Below are 20,315 nucleotides of genomic sequence, written 5' to 3'. Positions count from 1 at the left end.
ATGGGCGGTGAGAGGAGGGAAGAAGCCACGCCCTGCTCGTTTCCCCTGCTACTGTGTCCCTGGGAACTTGCTCCCCGAAGCGCAGAGTTTTCGCTTCCTGCAAGTGCGGCTTTAGGCGTTTGGGTTCCAGTTTCTTTTGTAGTTTGTGATTGGCGTGAACCTGTTGAGTTCTACTAGGGTTGTCTTGCTAAAAAAGAAGTGGAATCGAGCTTTGTCTTTCAGTGTGCAAGTCACGACTCATTAGTATGACGCGTATCAGTTTAGTAGGTTGTGACCAGCATTTTTAAACAAGATGGAAAGGAGGGGCACGTGCCCCATCCTGGGGAGGCTGTCCTACCACTCCTGCTTGCTTGTCGCAGCCCAGGTCTTCCTCTGCGCAGGAAGAAAGAGATGTTTTGGGGAGTGGAATGTCTGGGGCGGTCCCTGAAACATTAAACCCTGTTTCGGCTAGTCACAGGTGAAGTTCAAAAAAAATTACAATAGAAGGTGATAGTATTAAATTCTGGTCTCGGTGAATGCAACACCCTGAAGTATCTCCCCCACGCCCCGTTAACTACTGTTTTCTGGTAGTTCGCAAGATTTCAGAAAACTGTTAGACTACTTAACAACTAAATAAACTTTATCTCCGGGGGATTTTTGAGGAGGCTGTATGGCCCGGAAATTGTACGAACACACTTACAAATCTCCCAGGGCCCATTCTCTGGTCTTCAGTAATTACCTCAGTGACAACTCTGTCCAGGGAAACTTCATCTAGCCCCAGTGGATCTCTGTGTGTCACTTAGAAAGTTTGGGTCCAACTGAGCAGATTTCAAGACTGAATTGTCGAAATTCATTTGTGTCACCTCCTAAGAGTCAAAATAATCCTTGTAACCATCTGGATCTATCTGACCAGAGGGCATATGCCCTTGGAGCTAAGGAAGAATGTTTACATCGGAACAGGGAGTTCCTATTCAAACTGGAGGCAATTTTTATATTGATCTAAGTGCCGAGTGGACCCTAGTCTTCAGGCACATTCCAGAGCTAAATATACAGAAACTGGCCCTACAGTTGGCTGGGACCAGAGTTGCTTAAGATCAGAAAGGATTTAACATCAGTCCTTCAAAGCAATGGCTTTTAGCAGTGAAAGAATAAGTAATCTGCTGCCTTCTTTTTTTTTTTTTTTTTTTTGTAGAGACAGAGTTTCACTTTATTGCCCTCGGTAGAGTGCCGTGGCATCACACAGCTCACAGCAACCTCCAACTCCTTGGCTTAGGCGATTCTCCTGCCTCAGCCTCCCAAGTAGCTGGGACTACAGGCGCCCGCCACAACGCCCGGCTATTTTTTTTTGTTGTTGTTGCAGTTTGGCCGGGGCTGGATTTGAACCCGCCACCTCCGGCATATGGGACCAGCGCCCTACTCCTTGAGCCACAGGCGCTGCCCAATCTGCTGCCTTCTTATACAACTGCTTACATTGGTTTTGGCCAGTCGGCCTCTTCATTTTTACTAGTGAAGTTTGTGGGTTTCTGTGGATTTTGGAAGTAGACTGATTAGTATGTGACCACTCCCAAGCCAAGATAATTGGGCCACTGTTACTTTAACTTTCAGGATTTAAAGACAAAGAAGTATTTTTTAAAGACTCTCACCTTATGAATGGTGAAATTTTGGGGTATCAAAAGGTATCAAAAATGGCCAGGTACAGTGGCTCGCATCTGTAATCCTAACATTCTTTAGGCCCAGGCAGGAGGATCCTTTGAGGTCAGGAGTTTGAGACCAGCCTGAGCAAGAGTAAGACCATGTCTCTACTAAAAATAGAAAAAAATTACCTGGGTATGGTGTACTTGCCTGTAGTCCCAGCTACTCAGGAGACTGAAGCAGGAGGATCGTTTGAGCCCAGGAGTTTAAGGTTGCAGCAAGCTGTGATGAGTTTGAGGTTGCAGCCAGCTGTGATGACTGGTACAGAGTAAGACTCCGTCTTAAAAAAATAAGTTATTGGAAAGGTTATTTTAAGGTTTTAGGTAGGCTAGGAAGGGTAGAGTGTTCCTTTCGCTACCTTCTGGTTACGAAAGTAGGCTAGGAAGGGTAGCATCAGGCTGGTCGGTCAGTGGAACTCCAAATAACTCAAAATTATATGATTAAGTGAATTTTAATTCTGTGATTTAGATTTATGTGGGTTTTTTCTTTTTTGCACATTAATGGTAAATATTCCACCTCCAGATTATTCTAAAAGCACACTGATTGTTTTTATGACTTTTAATTGTATCTGTTATCTGAATACTAAGGCTTTCCCACTTCTGTTTGTTTGCTTCCAAATCTGCTACTATTAATTTCCAATTGAAAAAAGTCGTTTTGCGTAAAAATTCAATTAATCATCTCAAACAAAAATAAACAGATTAAGAAAAAATCGACTAGGCGGTGTAATGTGCATCATGCATAGTGAAGCTATATCTTGTTTGTAAAAACCATGTTTCTCCTACGCAGGTACTGGATCACAAAGGAAAATCTATTTCTTGCTGTTATTCATGGCTAAAAAGTTTGAAAATCATTGCAATAAAGGTTTTCCGAAAACTTTGAAGATCTATAATTTTATAATTATGATAACAGCTGCAAGCCATTTATTCAAAAAGGATGTATTAAGCACCTTTGCTTTCACCCCTTTGCTCTGCCCTTCTCCCCCCCCACCCCCCACCCCCCGCAGCATCAGGCTGGTCAGTGGAACTCCAAAAACAGAGCAAGCATAGACCACTCTGTCCCGACCCACGGGACAGCAACGGGGGGCACAGGAACCACCTAAAGGAGAAAAACAAACAAGGGGCGCGAGAAAGGGAGACAAGACAGTTTTCTGATCAAGTCTCCAACTTTATTGAAAAAACTTGTGCCTTATAAGCATTATGGAGAAGGTGGGTGTGTCTTGTTGGGAGGTTCAGAGGAGTTGTTAACTGCGAATTGGCTAGAGTAAGTAAGATGGGGCATAAGATGATTGGTTGGCTAGTTGCCGGGTAAAGTTACCGGGAAAAGGTAAAACTGTTTTTTACTTGAAGAGGAAGTAAGGCCGAGCTGTACCTTATATGGCTTCCGACATCTCCTCCCTTTTTGTTTTAAGGAGGTGGGCATTAACCGAGAGAGGGAGTAGTGACCTGGCTCCTCTTGTGGATTTCCCAGATCCACATTTGTTATTTGCGGTATCTTTTGGAGAGGAGAGGTAAGCGAAATTTTTGATACCAACCTCTATGCAAGCCAGGTTTGCTCTCAGAGAAAAATCAGAGGGGGTCTGATCCTTCATTTGACTTCTCCTTGGGATCGGGAGGTCGAAGGATTGTGGGACCTTCTCTTGCAATGCCTTGCTGTGCACTCAACTCGGTGCCCATACCCTTTTTTCCTTTTATTAGGAATGGGTAAGTGTACCCATTCCTAATAAAAGGAAAGTGTACCCATTCCTCTGATCTATACACTGCCCTCATTATGAGGGGAAGCCATGAGAGTGGGTTTCTTGGTCAGACAAAGCCAGGCGATGGTAGTGAATTTGAATTGGTTTTGCTAGGGCAGAGTCTATTTGTTGTTTAATGAAAGTGGTGACCTTTTTGAATAGCCAGGGGCCGAAGGAAAGGACTAATAGAAAACCTAATAGGGGGCCTAGGAGTGGGAGGAGATAAGGAAGAAGTCCATTGAGTCCTGACCAAAGGGGGTTATCACGAAGTTCCTTTCTTCTTTCTTCGAACTGGTCTTGCAGGTTTTTTATCTTGTCTCGAACAATGCCTGACTTGTTGGCGTAGAAACAGCATTTTTCCTGTAAAGCCAAACAGATACCTCCCTCCTCTGCCGTGAGGAGATCTAAGCCTCTACGGTTTTGTAGGACTACTTCTGCTAGGGAGTCTATTTGATCTTGAAGATCGTGAATTGTTTCAGAAAGAGCTGAGACATCCTCTATTAGTTGATGAGACAGTTTGTGGTAGGAATGTATAGATATTCCTGTTCCGGTAACTCCTGTGGCTACTGCTGTAGTGATGCCTAGTCCTGCTATTAGTGGGATAAGTTGAATAGCTCTTTTAGAGCGTGGATGTTCAGCTATATAATCAAGACTGGGGAGAGGAACAGGTTGATCTCCTAGTATAATAGAGATATCAGGGAGTAGTTGGGCGGTTATGCAATAGCCTGTCCAGTTACCTGGTAGGGCCGTATAGGCCAAATTTCCTCCACATACAAAAACATGTCCGGGAGGGGGGCACCGGTGTGAGGTGTTGTTAGAAATGGAGGAGCAGTTTGTGAAGGTGATGCTTCCTAAGTCTACATCATAATTATTGTTCTGGGGAGGTTTGTATATACAAGGGGTTTGTGTAAATTCTATAGGTTGGACTCTAAAAGGTAGACTGTCGCTACAGTTTAGATGTGAGTTGTTTAGATGTGAAGTGGAGGTGTTTGTTAGTAAGGCTAGGGGCATAGGTATGCCAAGAGTTAGACATAGCCAGCAGTTTTCCACGAAGGTTGGGTTGGAATTATTTAAAGCTTTGAAAGTGGCTTCTAAAATATCAGAGGTTTGGATGTCAAGATCTATGTCTCGAGATTTAGGTAAAGCTAAGGGGTGGTATTGTAGGGGAGTATATTTTTCTTTAATTATTTTTTCAATTTGTTTTTGGACCGCATCTTCTCTTACCCTATCTGATGGCCCACCGCCATCAGATGTGTGAATTGGTGGTTTTAGTGGCCAGCAAACATTTTTGCCAATAGTGCCTAAGCAGGAGGCTTGGGCATATTTGGAGTGTCCCAGGTTATGAGTAGAATCAAGCTCACCTCCAAAGGAGCCAGAATAAGTTCTTTGTAAAATGGCTGTCAGATATGTGTTGCCGTTTGTGTGGGTGCACTGCTGGACACTATTGTAGCACATAGAGTGCATTTGATTGGTTATTTCGCACTCCGTGGGACAAGGTCCTGGTTCGTTTTGAACTGGGAGTATTATTTTGGGTGCATTAACACACTGCCAGTTTTGTTTATGTCCTCCTCCTACCTGTGACATGAAAGTTAAATAGGCGGTTTTGCCGCTGCAATCAACTTGGCTAGTATGGCAGGTGGGTATTATTGTAGTTGTTCCTCCCTTACAGTCACAAGGTGCCCCATATAGTTTTTGGAGTAGTTGTTCTGTGGTAATTGGGGGCCCCATGCCACCTGGGGTAGTGTTTAATAAGGTAAAGAATATTATGGCAGGGTTAGAATTTTGGCTACGGGTGACTGGAAATGTAAGAACGGGGGGTTGTCTTTGGCCCTTTTGTTCTCCCTATTTTTTGTGGTGGTGAGGGAGATGGATTATTGGCGGTGAGGTTGGGGTTTAATTTAAAAAGTTCAGTTTCAAGGGCCTGAATTTCTTTAATAAGGTGAAGGTGCTCACGCTTGGTTTGTAACATTTCTTTGAGGGAGGAGACTTCTGGAGTGTTGTTTTTGCTAGTCGGATGGGGTCAAGTGGGAGATTATTGGGTATAGAGGGAGGTTTTGGAATAACTGAGGTGTTGAGGTTGTAAGAGTGTGGGTTATGGGGGGGGGTTATTGATGACAGGGGCTGTAAGGCCCCAGGGGTTATCATGGTAATGGACAGCCTGATTTTCTAGGGATTCTTCTTCCTCAGGGTTTAAATGATGTATTTGATTATTAGAAATGAGCGATGGGTAGAGTTTGGGAGATGAAGGTTTTTGAGGGAAAGGGTTGGTAACATTTGGAGTTTTAAGAGTATTGTTGGGGCTGTTCAGGGGTTTAGGGGAAACTGGGGGGTTGTCAGGAATTTCTACCGTGACAGAGGGGCAGGTGGAAGGAGGGCGAGAAGCCTCTTTAAGGAGTTCTTCTCCTACTTTGATGACATCTCGAATGTCAGGATCTAGTGAATGAACTTTTAACATGTCATGAATTAAATTCCAGTAGGAAAAGGCTGTAACTGGGACTTTGTCAGGACCAAAGTTGTGGTAAAAGTCCTGCAAGGCATCTCCTACTCGTTCCCAGCGTTTTTGGCTGATTGTTCCCTCTAAAGGGAACTAGGGGCAGGTGTCATGAATAAAATTAAAAAATTCTTTAAGGTCCTTTCTTTTAACCCTTACTCCTCGCACTCTGAGTGATCCCTTGAAACCGTCAAGGAACATTTCATGTGTACTAAGTGAATTCCCCATTATGTTGGCTGGATGGCTCTCTCAGGATCTCCAGTCGACTCGGAACTTAAGTTTCTCTGTGACCACTCTCCCTGTGCCTTACGATCTCTGCTCGCGTGTCATAGGTCGGCAGGTATAATCCGCCTGCTCGGACCCTCTTAGGCAGGACAGCTGCCTACCGCCCTCAGGCATAACCTTTGGGAGGCAGCGTCCCTGGGAGTGCCCTTGAGGTGGACGACCATATAAGATGTAGCGAGCTCAGAGTTTGTTAGAGAGTGTTAGGCAGAAAAACTAGTCCAAGTGTTTTGGAGTTCTCACTGCCGAAACGGGTACCTCTCGTCCTTCCCCGCTTTGGCGATGTGAGTGTTGATAAGTGGATTAGATCTGGGAGAGCCAATAATAACAGCCAAGACAAAGGGGTGAAATGTTTGAAATCTTGTAAGTTATCGTTTGCCTACCTTCTCTTCTGATCCGTCTCACGGCGGGTGAACCCAGGCGATCTGAATGGGGAGTGCACGCGGGTCCTCACTGCAGCTCCGAAGGGTGCCCGCCGGGGCTTCTGTAGGCAAGCGTTCTCCTCCAGGGGGTCCCTATCACCCCACGTTGGGCTCCAAGATGTCCCGACCCGCAGGACAGCAATGGGGGGGGCAGGAACCACCTAAAGTAGAAAAACAAACAAGGGGCGCGAGAAAGGGAGACAAGACAGTTTTCTGATCAAGTCTCCAACTTTATTGAAAAAACTTGTGCCTTATAAGCATTACGGGAAGGTGGGTGTGTCTTGTTGGGAGGTTCAGAGGAGCTGTTAACTGGGAATTGGCTAGAGTAAGTAAGATGGGGCATAAGGTGATTGGTTGGCTAGTTGCCGGGTAAAGTTACCGGGGAAAAGGTAAAACTGTTTTTTATTTGAAGAGGAAGTAAGGCCGAGCTGTACCTTATATGGCTTCCGACACCACTCCATTTTAAACAAAAGACATTTCACCTTGGCTGTTCAGTGGCCTCTGCCCCTTCTGGACTCAGCCAAAAGGTAGCAAACACAATGGCTCCATGGGGAGCTAAACTATAACTGAACAGAATGGTCTCAACAGGAAGAACTATACCTGGTAACAGTCACTAGCACACCAAAGTAACACTCTACCCTTCCTAGCCTACCTAAAACCTTTAAAAGATTTAAAAAACAAGCACTTTTGCTCTTGGGGCTGATGCCTACTGACTCTCAGTCTGCCTTCACCAAAACGCCAAACAAACTTTAGCTATTACTCTACAACCAACTTTGTGACTTGACTGAGTCAACTGCTACCTTACAATATGGAGTCACTGGTGTTGGCACTATGCAGCCAGTCTAACTGCTCTTTTTAGTGCCACTGACATCTTTGGCAGCTGATAAAGGCTGATGAATCCTGTCTCTAAGGTGGGTTTTTTTTAATTTGGAAAGAAAATTTTAATTGCTATTGCAGAAAAAAGTCCATATGAAGTAGAAATTAGTTTCAATAACATTAGTAGAGAATATGTTATAGAAAGTGGAGGTAGCTGGATGTAAAATTCTGGCACAGTTTAATAGAATAGTCCCAGATTGGTTTGAGGCCAATACCTAATGAGGACAAAAGCCTTGTCTGTGGGGAATTTTGGACAATACCTGGAGAAATATTACACTATGCCTAAACCAAATTGAATTGTTTTCACAAGAGCTATTAAGTTTCACATATAAAAGGTTTTTTCTACATGCACTTCAATTTCACATTACAAGTGGCATAGAAGACCTAGATGTAGAAGAGAACATTGAAGTCAGGTGCAGTGGCTCATGCCTGTATTCCTAGCACTCTGAGAGGCCAACGTGGGAGGATTACTTGAGCTTAGGAGTTTGAGACCAGCCTGAGCAAGAGCAAGACCCTGTCTCTAGTAAATATAGAAAAACTGAGGCAAGAGGATCACTTCAGTCCAAGAAATGCCATGGAATTGTACCTAGGGCCACAGAGTGAGACTCTGTCTCAAAAAAAAAAAAAAAGAGAGAGAACATTTGTGCTAAGTATCTAACTCCTTGGTATAATAATGTATTCAAAGCAGAATGATTACACTATCTCTACATTCAGGGCTTTCTGTATCTACAAGGTAGTGGTGATGGAAAGCTTAACCCTCAGTATTAACATCTGGATGACAGCTGAAAGGACCAAGCTAACTTCATTTTGTTAAAAATAACTCCATTTTGTCTCACAGCCTTCACTGACCCCACTTTGCCTCACAGCCTCCAATTTACAGCTGCATACCAAAGGCGATAAGCAACCTGCTTGCATACCAAAGGTGATAGGCAACCTGCTTCCTCCCCCAACTAACCAATCCAGAAGCGCCCCCTTTGTTTCAAGCTGTGTACACCCACCCGCGTGGGACCATAAACCCCCCCTGCTCTAGAGCTCAGGGCTCCTGGCATGGATCCGTTGTAGCGGAGGCCCCAGGAGTCCAAGTTCGAACTTGCAATAAAACGGCTTTTTTTGCTTTTGCATCGGACTTGGCTCCCCGGTGGTCTTTGTGGGGGATTTCAAGATCTGGGCACAACATTTGGTGCATTGGCTGGGAACCCCCCCACCCCCAGACCCTTTCTGGACCCCGATCCGAAAAGCTGCTGTGTGGTAAGTGTCTGTCTGTCTTGTCTGCCTTGTCTGTCGTGGTTGTTTTTGGAAGTCTGGAATCTGTAAAGTCGGCATAAAGTCAAGGCGGGCACGCTGGAGGATGCTGGCTAGGGGTGCTGAGAAGACGGTCCGCCCCCCCACCAGATGTGGAACCCTTGGGGCATGGTATGGATGCTGGCCCTTCCCCCTGAGATGTGGAACCCTGGGGGGCGTGGTGTGGCTTGTAGTTTTTCTGGGCGGATGAAGCGGGTCGCACCAGCAGCATGGTCAGAGACCTTAGTCCTATTGTTTCTGTTGGCCGTGGATTTGTATATGCTTCAGTGTGTATTCCTCTTATATTATGTTGGAATTTTAGTGTGACTGAACTCAGAGCTCAAAATTTGGGACTTGTGGTAGAAAAAAAGAGAGCTAAACTGATTACTTTTTGCAGGACATTCAATGTTGTCCGGCCTCCAGAGGAAACTTTTCATCTCCCCCTCCCTGGCTGAAAGCACTTCCTGGTTCTTGCAGTGCAGGAGAGTCTCCTAAGTCCCCTAACCCTTCTGCGAGGCTTTACTCCATTTTGCAGGATAGTGCACACTTTGCCCTCCTTCACCTCACCCCTCGCTGAACGTCTTCCCCTGCGCCAGTGCTCTCCTGGGGGACGGGCTGCCCCTCCCACAGCGCGACTGCTCCCCCACCCCTTTCATATTAACCCTCCATCCTGGCGATGGGGCGGGGACACAGTGAGAGTGAGGGCGGGGGCGGGTCGGGCCTTCGGGCTTAGAAGTCTTTTTTTCTCTCCAGGGACCACTGGGGAAAAAAATAAATAAATAAAAAACAAGGAGCGCATGGGGTCGGTGGCCATGTCCGTCTTGAAACACGGACCAAGAAGTCTAACACGTGTGCGAGTCAGGGACTCACATGAAAGCCGAGGAAAGAGCCTCCCCCTTGCTGCTGGGCGGCTCCAGAATGGCTGAGACGGCCTAGGGAGGAAAGAGCTCCGCCCGCCCTTCCCGCGGGCCCACCTCCGGAATGTTACAGCCCCCCTGGCAGCAGCGCTGGGGATCTCCATGCTTGGATAAAGCTAAGAACCTTTTATTATTGGCCCTTTGCCACTGGTAACTTGTATAATTGGAAAACTATTTTTACAAACTGAATCTTTGTCAAAGTATAAGATTCTTGCCTTTTAAACCTTCTAATTATTAGTTTGGCTGAAGGAATGGGTGACTTAATGGTAAACTGGGATCCTGTTTTACATAAAGTGAGTTTTTTGAGAGTAAGAGAAATTAGACAGAAAAGAGAATGGCATTGTGAAGAAAGAATCTTGTGTGATAAATTTTGTCCTGAAACAGAATGATTGTGTAAAGAATTGAAAGGCAGGGCAAAAGTTAAAGAACATTTAGAAAGTTTGTAGATTGTGAAGGTTAAATTGCTCGTAAAAGGGAATTTGTGAAGATGTTTTACATGTGATCCAGTTGACTATGTATTTCCTTTAAAATCTTTTGGCTTGTAATTTTATTTGAACAAATGTTTTAAGCCTTTGCTATTTGGTAAACCTTCCAAAATCAAAACTCTAAATCTGGGACTTGGTGCCCCTAGAGCAGTGGTTGCTACACGGGCCACATGCACTGAGACTGGCGGATTCAAACTTGGCCCAGGGCAACAACAACTTTAAATTTGGTCTTCTTGAAATATTAAGACCACTGAAAGTCATGAGAAAACAAATTAAACAAGTTTAATTTGTTTAAAATATATAAGAAACCTTGTCAAATATGAAATGGTAATTAATTTTGTGTGGATTATATATATTGCAATGTATAAAGCATTGGTCTGTCCTACCACATAAGACATTGATCTGTCCTAACATATATTATCAGTACTAATTTTAATTCATCTAAAAAAAGGTATTCTTTATATAACTGGCTGAGTCCAAAGTTTATCCTAAAAAGAAATATTAAGAGAGGCTGACGAATTCTCTTGAATTCAAATTACTGATATTTTTAAAAATTGAATACCTTTGGACTAAAAGCAGATTCTTAGAACTTTCATTGGAAAGATAACATATCTATGAGCATTGCTAACCCAGCTTCAAACAGAATAGAAATCAGTTATGTGGAACTGGACTAGTTTGCAATGGCTTTTTGTTCGAAATATTGTTGATTCTGTCTGTGTTCTGTTTTTCAGAAGTCAAGAAATAATTTTCCGTCTTTTGAGCTATTTGTAACTTTTCAAGCAATGTATGTACTTACGAGCAGAGTTTGAAACATGTATTTTTCTCTCTCCTTGATTTTTCTAGAATTTGAAAGCCATTTGTAAGTATTCTTAATTTCTGATCATACAGTTATTTGCATAAGTTCAATAAGAATCTGTTTTATTTCTATAGAACATAATGAAGGCACTGGTTATTTTACCAAGGCTTTGGCTGGAATAACATTTCCAGAGGTGTCCAGACTGCATTAAGGAATTCAGGTTGACTTTATAAGGCCAATAAAAAAGGCCAGATACCCATCAGTAATATTTCCTTATCTGTGGTAAGTAATGAAGGTCACTTGCTGATGGGTTCGGGAATCGAAATGTGCTTGTGGACCTCAAGAAAAGAAGGATTTACCCAATGCATACAGGTATCTAACAGCATGGATGAACCCTGGGCTCTGAAAGGCTTTCAAAAAGTCCAGCCTGAGATTCCTTATAAACGGTTCCAGCAAAGCCAATTTTAAAGGAAAGAAGAGCCTAGATGGCTAATAATTAATTATTCTTACTGCACTTTATGCAAATAATCAGACCCCGTATATTGAAAGTACAGTTTATTTTGGCAAATAAGTTAGTTCTACTATAATTTGCCTTTAGTAAAGAGAGAAATAGGGGAGAGAAAAATAGTTTAAAAGGAGGGAAAAAAGAGGCTGTAGCCCACCCGTATTAAATTCCAGGCTTGTCTGTACTGTCAGCTCATAAAACAAGACATAACTGTTTTACTAAACTGATCTGTTAAATGGGACTAAGGAACTGGCCAAAAAAATATATATATAGAATTAATCATCCCATGGTTTAGGTTGCTACTCTGGTTTAAATTTGACAATGGGCTAGCCTTTATAACAGAAATAATGCAAATAATAGCTAAAGTTTTGGGTATCACCTGGAAACTATATGTAACTTATAGGCCTTGAAGGTTGGACAGAGTAAAGTACATGAACAGGGCCTTAAGACTCAACAAAAGTTACCTGCTGGCTACCCTGGAAAACTTGTGCAGTATTAAATGTTATCTAAAATTTCTTAGTAAATAATATAACTGTAAACACTGCATTCTACTTTGCTGAATCTGCTGCTAGCAGAAGCCAAGTGTTCTACTTGTCTGAACTTAAAAAAGGCCATTTTCAGTGTAAGGCTGGCTCTAGAAAGCCAGAAGCTGTTTGCTTTCCAGTGAAAGAGACCAGACATAGAAACAGTACACATGGATTTTTGAAGGAGCTCTGACTCATGACCTCCAGAAATTCCTGACTGAGGAATCAGAATGTGTGCGGTTCCAATATGTCAATGACCTCCTTTCAGGATACCCTACCCAGGAGGGCTGCGCCCGAGGCATGGACTGTCTTTTATGACATCTAGAGGTATGTGACTATAAAAATGTCTAAGCGGAAGGCCCAGGTCTGCCAGCAGCAAGTACGTTATCTAAGATTTACTGTCCAGCAGGGGTAGAAGTATCTAGGCATGGAACAAAGGCAAGTTATTAATCGCCTCCCCACCTCCTAGAGCCAAAAGCAGGTTTGGGAATTCTTAGGCCCGGTCTGCTTCTGTCATCTTTAGATCCCCAACTTTGCCCTCTTAGCTAAGCCCTTGTATGAGGCAACTAAAAGACGGAAAGCCCTCGGAGTAGGAAGGAAAACAAGAACATGTCTTCTCCCAGCTAAAGATGGGGCTGATAGTTGCACCTGCATTAAAACTGCCAGACTTGGCCAAGCCCTTTACTCTATATGTTTCAGAGAGAAATAAAATGGCCGTGGGTGTGTTAACCCAGCTGGTTGGGTTCTGGCCAAGGCCTGTAGCCTATCTCTCTAAGCAGTTAGGTAGAGTGGCAAAAGGATGGTCACCCAGTTTACGGGCTCTAGCTGCTACTGCTCTCCTTGTGCAAGAAGGTAATAAGCTGACTCTGGGCAGGATCTCAGAGTGAAAGTACTGCACTCTGTGGTCAACTTAATGGACATTAAGGGACATTTTTGGCTCTCTAATACAACACTCTGAACCAAGCCACGCACCTTCCAGTCAGTGGAAGAGAGATTATTCTAACAGACTTGACTTGAGTGACCAACCCTGGACAGATACAGACTAGAACTTATATGTAAATGGAAGCAGTTGCATGACAGTGCAAGGTGAGTGGTGGGCTGGGTATGCAGTGGTCACCTTAACAGAGACTGTGGAGGCTAAGCCCCCCCCTCAAGGGACATTGACTCAGAAGGCTGAGCTAATTGCCTTGACTGAAACCTTAGAACTAAGTCAAGGGAAAATTTTAAATGTTTTTCTGACTCTACGAGTACACAGAACATTGTACAAGGAGAAAGAACTATTAAATTCTGGAAAAAAATGAAGACATTAAGTATCAGCAGGAGATAACTTCAGTTGTTAGAGGCAGTATAGAAACCCCAAGAAGTGGCAATTATGCACTGTTGTGGACATCAAAGAAATGCTTCCAACATCACTAAAGAGAACACTAGGGTTAGTACTGAGCCAAAAAGGGCCGCATCCCAGCCTTACCAGGTGTCACGAATAGCTCCCCTCATCCCGTGGGTTCCAGAGTGCACCCCTATCTACTCCCAGGAGGAAAAGGAATAGTTAGCAGCAGAGGGGAGCCAGGAAACAGAGAGAGGATAAGTAAAGATGCCAGACGGATGAGTAGCAGTGTCCCAAATTCTAAGAGCCACCGTAGTGACAGGAGTATTCGATGAAGTTGCTGGGCCAGTACTTTTACATCTCCCACCTGCCAGCCCTAGCCAAAACTGTCAGTCTACAGTGTGTCACTGGCAGCCAGTTCAACACGTGCCAAGGACAAGCGGAACCCCCAAGAATCCGGTCATATAGAGCAATGCTGTTTGAGGACTTCCAGTCTTTTGTGTCTGTACCTCTTGTCTCTCTGGAAGATCAAGAAGACCAAGTCTAAGTCTAGAATCAGAACCTGGTCCCCCTGAAACCAAGGTAAAAAGAACTTTACACCATCATCCTGACATCCAACATGCCTGGCTCCAGCCCCATAGTGGGAGCTGGCTGGTCAACGCACGGCTGAAGCCTGAGGAAACTCGAACGAGAACAGTCCCAGAGCTGGTATAAATCTGTGTTCAGTAAATCCCCCTGGCTCACAACCTTAATTTCGACTATAGCAGGCCACTTGCAATCCTGTTACTACTGTTAACTTTCTTTTTTTTTTTTTTAAAGCTTTTTTTTTTTTTTTTTTTTTGCAGTTTGGCCGGGGCTGGGTTTGAACCCTCCACCCTTGGCATATGGGGCCGGCGCCCTACTCACTGAGCCATAGGCGCCACCCACTACTGTTAACTTTCGATCCCTGCATAATTAACAAGTTACTAGCCCTCATCTGATCCAGGATCAATGCGGTTCAAATAATGGTTTTACGGGCACAATATACTCCTTTCAGCTCTGGATTCACTGATGATGGCATAGAGTTAGGGCCCATAGAACCTGCTGAAGACCCATGATTGGATCTTCTATGCACTAGAAAAGGGGGGAATGAAAGGACCAAGCTAACTTCATTTTGTTAAAACTAACTCCATTTTGTCTCTCAGCCTTCACTGACCCCACTTTGCCTCACAGCCTCCAATTTACAGCCGCATACCAAAGGTGATAGGCAACCTGCTTCCTCCCCCACCTAACCAATCCAGAAGCGCCCCCTTTGTTTCAAGCTGTGTATGCCCACCCGCTGTGCGGGACCATAAAAACCCCCTGCTCCAGAGCTCAGGGCTCCTGGCATAGATCCGTTGTAGTGGAGACCCCAGGAGTCCAAGTTCGAACTTGCAATAAAACGGCTGTTTTTGCTTTTGCATTGGACTCGGCTACCTGGTGGTCTTTGGGGGGATTTCAAAATCTGGGCACAACACAGCCACCACCTTCTAGGTGTATTCTCTTTTTTAATTTTTTTCTTCATTTTTCTTAATCAGCTCTGCTGTTATTGCTGCTTCTTAGCAAAAGTGGTAAAAACAAAATTGTAATCATTAATGTATCACCCAGAGAATCCCAGAATTCCTGCCTCAGAATTCCCCCAGCATGCTTTCAAGAGTTTCAAAACTACAAACTTCAAAGAGTGTCTGGGCATCATCCTTTCAGAGTCTGAACTCCCACCCAAAGGCCATGAGGTCTCAGAACTGCTGAGTAGGAAAGAATAGTGTCTATAAATGCACGAAACCAAAAGCGAATCACATAGGATTACAAAGGAAACCAATTACATCAAAGTATTTGTGAGATTGTAATATATGTACTTGTTCATTTAGCAAGTCAAATACCTTCTGTAATTTCAAAGTAGCAATGAGCATAAACAATATTTTTAATTATCTGCAACAACTGCGATGTGATAGGAAAATATTCATAGTGATGACAAAGTCACAGATACTTCTTATAATTCTGTATTTATTACATACATTCATAATTAAAGAAGATACTAAATTCCAACTAGAGGCTAAGTAAAATAAAGATATAATTACTTTCTAAAGTTCACAGAAATCTTGAATGCCTCTTATAGAGAGAATCTAGAGAGACTTGCCAATGTAACTTGCATGACATTTAAATATCTATAATAAGAGTTGTGGTCTTGCAGATAAGGAGAGAATGAAAAGATTTTAGAATAAAATCAACTCAAATTCCAACCTAATGGTGGAATGACTCAGATGTTTGGCTTGCCCTGAAAAGTTCTATAAAAAATAAGGCCAAGGTTGGGAAGCTTATCCTAAGCCTGCAGCCCTACAGGGCGATAGTTGTTCTTGGAGAGGGGTTCACTGCCTTTCCGAATAGCCCTGGAGAGAGCAGATCCAGGGAGAGGCTGAAGCAGGCAGAGTGATACAGACCACATTGTCCTGGGACTTACCCCTATACCTACACTTCTCCTGTCAACTTAGTCACAGGTCCAACTTTCAGAAGGCAAAAGAACCTCACAGGTCTATCCTATGCCTCTCTCCTATACAACCCACCATGGGGCTATCCAGCCTCTGCTTGAATACCCCCAGAACAAGGAGCTCACTGCCTCCTTAGGAGGAAGGGCTGCTTCTGCAGTTCCAAAAAGTCTTAGCTGACTTCCTAGGAATGACATGAATGAGCAGGTGTGAGTGGAATACAGGCAGAGGGAGACCAACTTCTGGGGCCACATCTGCTCTGTGTAGGGCTCTCGAGCTGCTCCAGCATGGACTCTGATCCTCCTCAGAACCCCCTCTGGCAAAGCCTGATGTCAGGGACCCCACTCTACCTTCCTGTTGCTCATCCCTGAGGCCCTCCCTGGGAGCTGACACTCCACTCTCCTCCTTCCTCTTCTCCCTCTGCCCTCCCTTCCGGCAGGCTGCAATGTTTCATGGGGTCTCCTCTCCTTCTAAGGATGACATACCTCACTCTATCCCCAAGTCTGCCCCTTCTCATTTGATCAAATAGTACCCCTTCTCTCCTCCAATCCCCCATACATAGGCCCCCTTTTTGTTTTCATGTTGGACACACAGAGGTTAAGCAACTTGGGCTCTGGAGCCAGAATGCCTGGTTTCAACCTTGGCTGCTCCAAGCTCTGCTAACAATGTAATCTCACTTGCCATCTCTAAAATGGGGATAGTAATAGAACTGTCACTTTAGGGCTGATGTGAGGATTAAAAGAGTTAAGGCATGTAAAATGCTTAGAATAGTGCCTGGAACAAAGAAAACACTCAACAAATGTCAGCTGTTATTACTCTTACAATTGTTTCTCTAGGGAGCCTCAAATATACCTTCCTCTTTTAGGGAAGGTCCTGAAAGCCCCTAGGACTCTTTTTTCACTAGTATGCTGGACAGCTAAGGATATTTGCATCTCTGAAGCTTGTGGCCACAACTTTCAGATTTTACCCAGTAATTCTCACAAAGAATCTTATAGAAAGCTATGCTCCTCCTTCCCTAAAGCAATGAACCCACATACCTGACATGGTGGTGCTAATGCTGCAGAGTCAGGATTCACACTATTTTATACAGAGAAGGAAAATGACCTTAAGGGAGGCAAAGTGACTTCTTCAGGGTCACTCAGCCAGCAAGACATAGTAAGGATAGAAACCCAAGCTGGATCAGGGAGTGGCTATATCTTTTTCATTCCTAATTCCACAGTATTAGAGGAGGTGAAAGTGGGGAGCAAGGAGCTCACAGGAAGGAAAGAGGTGCTGAGAAGGTGAGGACAGTACTGTGATGGGGCCAGAGGCGGGAATCTGGGTTCAAATCCAAACCCATAGGGATACATTGCTCCTTTCTCCAGCTGGCCCAGGGAAACTAAATCAGAGAACCTCTGGAACTGGCTTCCCACTTTGCAGCTAAGGAACTACCAGTCAGGGGCTTTGCCATGACTGGCCAGAGGGTGGCAGTCACTGCCTGTGCATGGGCCCTCAGCTTGTGCCTGAGGAAGGATGGACTAGCCAGGGCTGCTTTCCTGACTCAGACCCCAGAGGCACTGAGTTTCTGCTGCTGAATCATTATGAGACCCAGAGAAATGGCCTCTCAGGCCTCAATTTCCTCACCTTGAAGACGAAGTTCATCACACCATGGCCTTAATCAATGTGGTTTTCAAAATGTGGTCCTCAGACCAGCAGCATCAGTGTAAACTTGTTCAAAATGCAAAGTTCTTCTGGGAGGCTGAGGCAGGTAGATTGCTTGAGCTCAGGAGTTTAAGACAGCCTGAGCAAGAGCAAAAACCTGTCTCTACCAAAAATAGAAAAATTAGCCAAGCATCGTGATAGGCACCTGTAGTCCCAGCTACTTGGGAAGCAAGAGGAGCACTTGAGCCCAAGAGTTTGAGGTTACTGTGAGCTATGACACCATGGCACTCCAGCAGGGGCAACAGAGTGAGACTCTGTCTCAAACATAAAAGTGCAAAATTCTCAGCCTCCATCCCATACCTACTGAACAAATACCCTTATGAGTAGGCCTAGCAATCTGTGTTTTAACAAGCCCTCTAAGGTAATTATGACGCAGGCCAATGGTGAGAACCACTGCTTTCCACAGAGGGGGAAGAGGGAGAAGCCCATGCAGGCCCATGGTGAGAACCACTGCTCTCCATAAAGGGGAAAGAGGGGGAAGATGGAGAAGCCAGGTACTACCAAGGCTTGCTGCTAAGCTCCCCAGATGGTGCCATGGTTCCCACCAAGTCTGAAAATGAGAACCCAAACTCCACATCACTTAAGGTTCCTAGAGCTGTAGGATTCCCACCTATAATCCCTGCAGGTCCTGGTGGGATCCCCAAGGGAGTTACAGCAGATGGTAGGAGCAGGGAGAGAGAGCCCTGAGAGAAGCAGCTGAGGCCTCCCACCCTCTGCACACACCTGGCTGAGGGGATGCAGCACATGGGCATGGCCAGGGGGACTGACCTTCCTCACACTCAGCAACTGTTCAGGGTGAGTTTTCTGTTCTATTCTATTCACCAGCTGCTGACCAGGGGTTGGCAGTCCTCTCTTGCCTTTGGCTGCTCTGCCAGTGTCCACTGACAGGGCTATATGGGGCCAGATTGGGGATACTCAGAGCAGTTGGACAGAATCCCTGCCTGTAAGGAGCTCACAGTGACTCTTTCTCAGCAGGACTCTAGGCCATCTTCAACAGAGATGGATCTTCCAGCCAGGAAAGCCCTATCCCATCTGATTCTCCCTAGTGAGATGTCTAGGAATTAGGTGTTCCAATTGTATAGAGTAATCAGTACAGAGAGAGCACACAGTAAGTCTGTGGGGGTGTGGGGGCCAGAGCCCAGGCTCCTTAAGACCCCCTAAAGGATGCCTCTGAGAAGACTGTACACATGGCCCACAGACAGGATAGTGATGAAGGGCCTGAGCCCCTCCCCCCATAGCCTGCTGACAATGGGCAGGAGCCAGGAGTGGACTCAGCTCATACCAGGGAACTGAGTCACACCCTTAGGAGAGCTAAAGTAAGGCTGGAGGGAATCAGGCCCTGTGGAGGGACAGGAGACAGGGTCTGGACAAGCCCAGTGCTGCGTGGCACTCTGCTGTAGCTGGGGCCCACACCCTGACTTTCTGGACATTAACCTACTTACACAGGAAGCAGCAAAGTTGGGCTGAAAAATCAGATTGCCTAAATAGTTGAGAGTATAGGAGCTGAGCCAAGGAGTGGTGGGCCTGCCAGGAGGGGGCTACAAGCCCCTGAAGCATGGCAGGAATCAGGTGTGGACACTATGAGCCAGTGCCATGGTCTGCAGCGGATGAGATAAGAGGAACTGGTAGGTGAGCTTGAGGATAGTGGAAGAGGTGTGTCTTAGTCTGTTTTGTGCTGCTCTAACAGAGTACCTGAGACTAGGTAACTTATAAAGAACAGAAATTTATTTCCTCACAGTTCTGGGGTGCCAGCGTCTGGTGAGGGCTTTCTTGTTGTGTTATCCCATGGCAGAGGACAGAAGGACAAGAAAGGGAGAGGGTGAGGGGAAAAGAAAGAGAGTAAAAGAGGGCTTGAACTTATCCTTTTGTGAGGAACCCACTTCCACTATACTGGCAATAATTCATTCATGAGGGTGGAGCCCTCATGGCCTAATCACCTCTTAAGGTCCCACCTCTTAACATTGTTGTATTGGGGATTAAATTTCCAATGCATGGACTTTGGGGAGCGCATTCAAGCTACAGCAGGGGGTCTATCTGGCTGGTGAGTGTCTCACAGGAGCTGAGAAAGGAGAAGCAGGGCTCCAGTGATGTGCTAGGAAACGTTTGACATCAGGCTCATCAGGGAAAAAAATCTAAACCTGGTTTATAGTTTGCTGATTTCCACAATGTGAATCCAGCTGCCATGAGCCATTTCAGGTTCCACCATGGAGTTGCTCCTGTGCTGGCTCCAGCACATCCCTGAGTGCTTCTGACATATCGCTATTGCTGGGGGTGTCGCTCTTGGTTCAGAGTGTATGCAGTGTGTATCCCCTGCCATGTTCACTCCAGAGGCTGCCAGGAAGTGGTATCCTCTGAGGACAGCTAGGTGCAGTGACAGCAGTGTTGGACTAAGGGATTGTGAAAGAGCTAAAAATATAGGCATTTTTCAAAGTTAACACAAAGGAGAAAATTCTGCAAGCAGCCAAACGTAAGAAAGGCATCATCTACAAAGGGAGAGGTATCAGAATGATTGCAGATCTCTCAGCCGACACGTTTCAAGCCAGAAGAGGATGGTCATTAACCTTCAATCTCCTGAAACAAAACAACTTCCAGCCCAGGATCCTGTATCCAGCTAAACTAAATGATGATGAAATTCATCATTTCTGATGGAGAAATCAAATACTTTAATGACATAGATATGTTGAAGAAATTTACCATAACTAAACCAGCTCTCCAGGATATTCTCAGACCCATCCTCCACAACGACCAGCACAATGCTCTAACTCCAAAGTAAACTCACCCAGGAATTTTTGAACAAAACCCAACTT

Source organism: Nycticebus coucang, chromosome 6, assembly GCF_027406575.1.
Source record: "Nycticebus coucang isolate mNycCou1 chromosome 6, mNycCou1.pri, whole genome shotgun sequence".
Lineage (NCBI taxonomy): Eukaryota > Metazoa > Chordata > Mammalia > Primates > Lorisidae > Nycticebus > Nycticebus coucang.
This window is presented reverse-complemented; position numbering follows the sequence as displayed.